This window comes from Vombatus ursinus, unplaced genomic scaffold, assembly GCF_900497805.2.
Source record: "Vombatus ursinus unplaced genomic scaffold, bare-nosed wombat genome assembly UNPS02014941.1, whole genome shotgun sequence".
Lineage (NCBI taxonomy): Eukaryota > Metazoa > Chordata > Mammalia > Diprotodontia > Vombatidae > Vombatus > Vombatus ursinus.
Genome location: NW_020954719.1, coordinates 7145401 through 7154100, shown reverse-complemented (window position 1 = coordinate 7154100; position 8700 = coordinate 7145401).

Here is an 8700-nt window from a genome sequence, read left to right as displayed (position 1 = left end):
CAAGGCTCTTAGCACAGTGTCTGATGCGTAGTAATTGCTATATAAATGTTAGCTATAATAACAATAATGCAGTAATACAATTAATGCAAGTATTGTTATTATTATCTGAAGGTTGAACTAAGTGAACTATTATACAAGGGCCATGCAGAAGAATCCCTCTTCCAACATGTGGAGAAAAATTCTCAACTCTCTGGATCCTGTCCCCTCTCCCCCTCCCCTTTTTTCCTCACTAAACCCAGTTGGACCATTAGGGCTAGAGAAAAGACCATAGAGATCATATCATCTGACCTCATTTTACATATAGGAAAGTAAAGCCCAGAGAGGGGCCATCACTAACCTAAATCTACACAGTAAGTTAGTGGTAGAACTAGAATTGTAGTTCAGACTCCTCAGTCTAATGCTTTTCTTTTCTTTTCTTTTCTTTTCTTTTCTTTTTTTTTTTACCAGTAGAATGTAAGCTCTTGGAGGACAGCAATTATTTTGTTTTTCATATCTCCAGTGTCTTGCACATAGTAGGCATTTAAATGTGTGTGGAACTGAATTCCACTAAACCACACTTAGCATCTAGATTTATCCTCTGGCTCTTCCCAAATGTTCAGAACAGGGCTTTATGCATGGTGGGTGTTTAGGATAGATAGGTTATGGATGGTTAATGACTGTATTTGCCTATTTAGTAATAATAATAATAATAATAATAACAGCTAATATATAGTGCTTTTAATGTTTGCAAATCAATTATTTCATTTTATCCTCACAACAACCCTGGGTGTGGAAAAATTAGGACCTTAACTCATTGTTGGTGGATCTGTGAGCTGATCCAATCATTTTGGAGATTATTTTTTGAATAATTTTGGAATTATGCCCAAATAGTTATGAAACTGCCTATACCCTTTGACCCAGCCATACTACTATTAGCTCTGTTTCCCAAGAGGATTAGGGAAAATGGAAAAGAACCTACATGTTCTAAAATATTTATAACAACTCTCTTTATGGTGGCAAAGAACTGGAAATTGCAGGGATGCCCGGCAATTGGGGAATGGCTAAACAAATTGTGGTATATATGTTCATGATGGAATATTACTCTGCTATAAGAAGTGATGAGCTCAGTGACTTTATTTATTTTGATTTATAAACAATCACTTCCATAAGCTTTTGAGTTTTGAATTTTTCTCCCTCTCCCTCCCCACCTCCCTCCCCAAGATGGCGCACAATCTGATATAGGCCATACATATACATTCCTATTAAACATATTTTCACATTAGTGATGTTGTAAGGAAGAGTTAGAACCAATAGGAGGAGCCACCAGAAAGAGGAAACAAAACAGAAGGAAAAATAGCAAATAGTGCGCTTCAATCTGCATAGTTCTTTCTTTGAATGTGGATAGCATTTTCCATCATAAGACCTTTGGAGAAGTCTTAGATCCTTGCATTGCTGAGAAGGGCTAAGTCTATCAATATTAGTCATCGCACAACGTGGCTGTTACTGTGTACAAGGTTCTCCTGGTTCTGTTCACTTCACTCAGCATCAGTCCATACAGGTCTTTCCAGGTTTTTCTGAAGTCTGCTCATCATTTCTTATAGCACAATAGTATTCCATTACATTCATATACCACAACTTGTTCGGCCATTCCCCAGTTGATGGGCATCTCCTCAATTTCCAATTCTTTGCCACCACAAAAAAGAGCTCAGTGATTTTAGAAAAGCATGGAGAGACCTCCACGAAATAATATAGACCAAAATGAGCAGAACCAAGAGAACATTGTATACAGTTACAGCAATATTGTTTCAAGAACAACTTTGAGCAACCATATTTCTGACTTGGTTTAAAATATACAAATTAACTTCAAAGATCCTAAGAAGGAAGATGCTGTTTGAATCCAGAAAGGAATATTGCTATAGTGTAGGAAATGATTAGCCGGTTGATTTAGAAAAACATGGAAAGACTTGTTTTTCAGAGAAACAGATGATAGGAGGAAATAAGCATAGTATGGTCTTACATATATGTGTATGAGTATATTTATCTATGTTTATAGATATCTATGTATATATATATGTCCATATATACATTTAATTGTAGCCTTCTTTAGGGGTAGGAAAGAGGGAGAAGAGAGGGGAGGAGGGGGAGGAGAAAGGAGAAAAAAATAAAGTAAAAAGTGCACAGCAGAGAACAAAAGAAAACCAATAAGGAAGAAAGCTGGGCAACTTTGAAAACAATGTGTAGTATTTATTATATAGGTTTTCTTCAAATGGAAATTTATTGTTTTATATTGAATCCTCTCTTATGGTGTGCTGTGTGCATGGCAGTTTTTTTTTCTTTTCTCATTTTGTATTTAAGTGTAAAATAAAAAAAATTTACAAAAAAAGAAAACCCAACAACCCTGGGAAGTAGGTGCTATTATTAACCCCATTTTTTGTTGTTCAGTCATTCAGTTATGTCTGACTCTTCATGACCCCATTTAGGGTTTTCTTGGCAAACATACTGGAGTGGTTTGCCATTTCCTTCTCCAGCTCATTTATAGATGAGGAACTGAGGCAAACAGGGTTCAGTGACTTGCCCAGGGTCACACAGCTAGTGTCTGCAGTCAGATTTGAACTCAGGAGGATAAGTCTTCCTGACTCCAGGTCTGGCAATCTATCCTCTGCACCACTTAGCTGCACTCTACGTACATTATATAGGCAAACCATACTGTGGCCACACATATTTTACTGTGAAAAGAAAATGAACTTTTTTTTTAACCCAAACCTGTGGCATGGGTAACTTTTGATGAAAAACTTCTCTCCATCTGCTCTGTAATTTGTAGTATTAGTTTCCTGGTTGTGGTGGGAAGGGGTGGCATTGAGAGGTTAAATGACTTGCTTAGGAGGTCTATAACCACAGATGTCAGAGGGGAGGCTTGAACATAGATCTTCCTCAATGGTAGGCCAGTTCTCTATCCAGTCCTTCATCCTGCCTATGGATAAAAAGTATTCTGTGTAACATTCAGCCCCATGGCTTCCCCCCACCCCACCCCAAATCCTCCAGATCACCTCTATCACTTCTGGAAACAAAGGGAAAAGGACTGGAGGAGAAGTTGTTTGGAATCCCCTAGGAACAGCTCGACAAACGGAGAAAGATTGGAGCAAGGTGCAAAATGGGAGGGGAGTTACCTTGGGGTAGGATCAGTCTCCTAGTCCAATTTCACCAGCAGCTAAGGTTTCACAGCACCTGCCAGTCCAGCCTTCCACCACTTTTTTTTTTGAGGCAATTGGGCTTAAGTGACTTGCCCAAGGTCATACAGCTAATGTCAAATGTCTGGTCTGACACCAGATTTGAACTCAGGTCCTCTTGACTCCAGGCCCGGTGCTGTATCCACTGCACCACCTAGCTGCCCCAGCATCACTTCTTTTTCTGGTGGCTCTTTGGCATCTGCCTCAGCTCAACCTTCATCGTACAGTACCTCAACACCATAAATAGCCCTACCAAATGCTCTCAATATCTGCCTCTCTATAAGGAATAGGATAAGAATGGTAGGCTGCCAGTTCAAATAGGAAGAACTTCAGCCTGGTAAAATGTTCCCAAGCGAAAGCCAATAAACAAATGGGAAACTGGCTTGGGCATATGCATTTGCACCTGCAAAATCTCATCTGTTTCCCAATTCCTCCTGATGCTTTATTCCTGTCCTGAGCCTGCTGTAGTCAATTCCTGCTTTCAGTAGCCTGCTGGCAGGGTACATCACACTTCCACAGCGAAGAAATGCATGGCAGAGACTGTTACAGAGGTAAAACCAGTCCAAGAATGTCAGTCTCAGTCATCTGGCCAGGATCCCCGCTCTAGATGGGTGCCTATTCAAGACCTATGAAGTGTTCCGTGGTGAGCAGAGGATCTGAGCAAAAGGAATCACGTGTCCTTTAAGGATTATTTGCATACGTAGCTCGGCAAAACTTCACCACTTTAGAAATATTTTTGACTAAAGTTGTCCGGGATTAGGACTCCCCCTTCCCCTGGAAAGCGTTAGGTAAACGCACTCGCAAATTAACTCTTTGGCTTATGGAGCCATATGGTGAAGAGAATTGCAAGTTTTTCACTATAATAAAAGAAAGGACAAAGCTAACTATTATTTGCAGTAGTCATCAGTAGTACCTGGCAAATTAGCCCCAGGTAACAAGAACATTTGAGAGACTAAAAGTAGCTGTTCTAGGAGCCCAACGTGGTGGTTGCTCCAGGAAATTTTTTTTTTTTTTTTTTGGCTAGGCAATGGGGTTAAGTGACTTGGCCAGGGTCACACAGCTAGTAAGTGTTATGTGTCTGAGGTCACTTTTGAACTCAGGCTCAGGTCCTCCTGAATCCAGGACCTGTGCTCTATCCACTGTGCCACCTAGCTGCCCCTCCAGGAAAATTTTAAATGCAATTCAACAAGCATTTACTGAGTTCCTACTGTGTGCAGCACCTGTGATAAATTCTGTGGGAGATACAAAGTTTGTAGTCTGGAGTCATGGAGATGATAGTCCAGAAGAGACTTTGATATGCAAACAAATGGTTATAAAATACTACCTGATAGGTGCTTTGTGGTAGTACAAAATAAAATTAGAGGTAAATAAAGTGAGGTGAGAAGAAAGCAGGAGGCCCAGCCCCATAGACCTCATCCCTGGTTCTCCCCAGGCCCTATCCTTTTTTGTCTCCTTATTCTACTGTTTCCTCTGAACTCCACCTCCTACCCATACCCTGCCATTTTGATGCTTAGCAAACTCTTCCACATGTTGGATCTCTTTCTTTCACTCTCAGAATCCCAGAATTCCATGGCTGGATGGAACTGGAAAGCAAATTGTACCAAGAATCTTTTTTATGTGTAAAAAACTGTTTCATAGTTAATTTCTCATCCTCACTTCCATCTGTTAGTCTGCTTTCAGGAATTAGTCACCCAGTTTCCAATGCAAGATTTTTAGAAAATGTATCCAAACCCCTAAATTCACTTTATAGGAATCTATTAACATGAATCTGTATTTCATTAGGAATTCAGTAACTTATTTGATTTAGGTACAAAGTACAAGCTGTAATCATGAAATAGTGAAGGGTTTTTTTTTTTATCATTATACTTCTTCACTTTAATTTTTTTCCTTCAAATATTTTGCTTTAAGCAGGTTTTAAATTTCTTTAATTTTTGTTGTGTGCTGAATATCGTACATGTACTGTTCTGATTTGTTTTCTCTACCTCAGTTCCAACAAATTATCCCATTATCATTTTTTAAAGAAATATTCTTCTTAACATACTGAATGAGTGGATATCCAGTCCTTGCTTAATGATCTCCATTGAGGCGTAATCCATTACCTCCCGATGGAGCTTCTTTACTTTGGAGTGGCCCTAATTATTAGGAAAAAAAATCCTTCTAGGTAGCTTAAATCTGCCTTAAATCTGTATCTGCCATAGATTTGTGTGGTTCTGCCCTCTAGGTCTAGAACAATTCTAAGGACTGCTTTCCATATGTCAGCCCTTCAAATAATTGTCAAACAACAGCTATCACTGAAGATTCATTTTATCCAGGCTAAAATTCTCATTTCCTTCAATGGATTCTCAGAGAGCATGATCTCAAGATTAGAGCCTTTCAATGCTATGGTTGCCCTTTAGTTTACTAAATCTGCCCTAAGTAAGATGCTACACCTAAAATTAAACATAATTTTACGAGGTCTGACCAGGGCAGAGTACAACAGACAACAAGACTACTAAACATTACTTAGTCATGGACACTTCGTCTTTCTGTTGATAGGAAGCAGCTAGATGGTATAGTGGATAGAGTGCTGGGCCTAGAGTTCTGAAGACTTGCATGCAAATCCAGCTTCAGATACTATTTGACCCCCTCTACAAAAATGGAGAAAATAATAGCAGGGTTATTGTGAGGACCTCTGTGGGTTATTGTGAAGATCAAAGGAGATAATAATTTACCAGTTAAGAATTCATTAAGAGTAGGGCAGTTATGTGGTGCAGTGGATAGAGCTCCGGCCCTGGAGTCAGGAGGACCTGAGTTCAAGTGTGACCTCAGACACTTGACCCTTACTAGCTGTGTGACCCTGGGCAAGTCACTTAACCCCAACTGCCTCACCAGAAAAAAAAAAAAAGAATTCATTAAGAGTGAGACATGTAGTCTCTTCACAGATTGGAGTTCCGGCGCCAAAAATGCTGTCACCTGAAAAAGGGCTGAGATGATGTACAGAGCATAGCTCTAGATATAAATAGACAATAAGTCATTGCCTTACATTCTAATTAGTTCTAAGTTGGGGGCTACTAGTTATAGATTATAGCCCTGGCCCACAACGAATACAATGCATACTTCAAGGATTCAGTATAGATCTGAAACAAGACGGAGAACAGCAAAAAGTAGATAAACATATTTGGTGCTATCAGTGAGATAGACCACAATAATTCCTACGAAGTAGGAGGAGGGACTTTTTGACTGAAATAGAAGATTGCACCTAACAGGGATATGCATGAGAGTCTAAATAGTCTTTTTTTTTTTAGTGTTTCCCATTGCCTGCATATTGAGTCTGAATATTCTTACTACTTTTATTATGTTTTCAATCAGTTTTGTTACACTGTGGCTTTTTTCTTGTAACCCAGATTAAGCAACAAAATCAGTTTAGCAAGGTCGGCTGATAGATAAACCATGTCAGACTGCATACACAATGTTACATAGTCTTCCACCTCTTCAATGAAAAGAGGAAAATAAAATTTCTCTGGTGGGGGGAGAGGAGATAATAATTATAAAGCACTTGGCACAGTACCTGGCACATAGTAAGTGCTATATAAAAGTTACTGTTATTTAAAATGTTACTATAATTAACAATGAATAATAACTGTTATTATTGTGCTTAACAGTGGCTGGCACATCATAAGTGCTATATTGTAAGTTAGGCGGATTTTAGTGTTGTGTAAGGAGAATTTTTTTATTCCTTTTTAGATAATAGTTCTAGGATCCTAGATAATATTTCCCACGAATTATGGCTGAAAACAACTTCTTCTGCATAGTTGCAGCAGAGTATGCCTGCACCATGCTAGGTCATGATGATATTGCTAAAGTTTAACTGTGAGGCTATTGCTGGCAATGTTCCTTCTTTGTCTGTTGCCTTATAAAGTAAGTGGGCACTGGTTAGTAAGTAGGGAACCCATTTTGGGATTTGGGTAATAGAGTAATGCATGTACTTGCCTTGATCGGTTCCCATCAAGGTGTGGGGGGAATCTGTGTTTGCCTCAACCAACCCCCGTTGAGACTTAGGGGGTCTTGAAGGAGTTATACTCCATTCTCGCCCGCCCCTGTGACAAGTGTGATTAGGGAATGCTGTAGGAGTTGGTGGTACCATTATCAGCAACTCTATTGAGAAGACTAGACTAGAATAAAGTAAGCTCGTTTAACCCTCCGAAGCTGTCTTCCTGTCTGACCAGATCAAAAGTGAACCTGTGTTAGAACACCTGTTAGTGTTAGGAGCCCTCCTGTGTCCTCCTTCCCAACAAATGGTGTTACCTGTTTGTTTTCCTGTGAAACATATATAAATGCTAGCTATTATTATCTTAATGTGGCCTAAGATCATATCCACTTTTTTTGGTGGTTATGTCATGCTATTGACTTATATTTAGTATGCAGATCAGAAAAACTTTCAGATTGTTTTATCAGATGAATTGCTGTCTAGACACATCTCCTCTAACTGAAAAACATTATCAAAAAAAAAAAAACCACACAAAGGTTTGAGCTTCTGAGCATGTAGATTTATTAACAATGCATGCCAATTGCCCCAAAAATCAGGACCAGTCACCTTCCTTAGTTTGGCTCTGGACCCCTAATATAGGAGGAGTCAGATTTTTGTATGTTAAAAAATTAATCAAATAAGACCAATTAATTAAAAGAAAACAATTAACCAGGATGCAAAATTAAGTAATCTGATTTCTAATTGGTGGAAAGATTAGGAACTTTCCAAGTTGAGAGAGGAGTGAAGAGGTACAATTCCCTGAAATCAGAAAAAGAGGTATCCCACTCCCCCCACCCCATAAGATTGTAAACAATCAAAGGAACGTGGAAACAATAACTGATTGACCAATACAGGGTCAGTTTTCAGATAAGACATATGGGTTGTTTGAGATGTATAATTGTAAAAAAAAACCAAAAAACTCTTTGCACCTTTCCAAGAAATCAGATTACCTAATTTTGTAGCCTCGTTGTTTTCTTTTAATTAATTGGTCTTATTTGATTGTTTTTTTTAATGCATAAAACTCTGTCTCCCCCTGTATTTTGGGTCAGTGCCACAAGTGAGGGAGGCAACTGATCCTGATTTGTTAGGCAATTGGCATGCACTGCTTAATACATCGATATGCTCAGAAGCTCGAACCTCATTTCCTCAGTCATTTCATCTTTCAGCTACCACATCTCCCCATTCCAATCTGTCTCCATTCATCTGTCAAACTTATCTTCCCAAAGGGCAGGTCTGACCATATCACCCCCTTATTCAATAAACTCCCAGTGACTCTTTATCACCTCCAGGAACAGATAAAAAATTCTTCTTGTCTTTTAAAGCCCTTTCATAACCTGGCCCCTTTCTGTTTTTCCAGGTTTTTTATACCTTATTTCCCCCCCACCTACACATGATTCAGTGACACTGGCTTCCCTCCTGTTCTGGGCACAAGACACTCCATCCTCCTGACTGTGCAAATTTTCACTGGCTGCCTTCCATGCCTTGAAT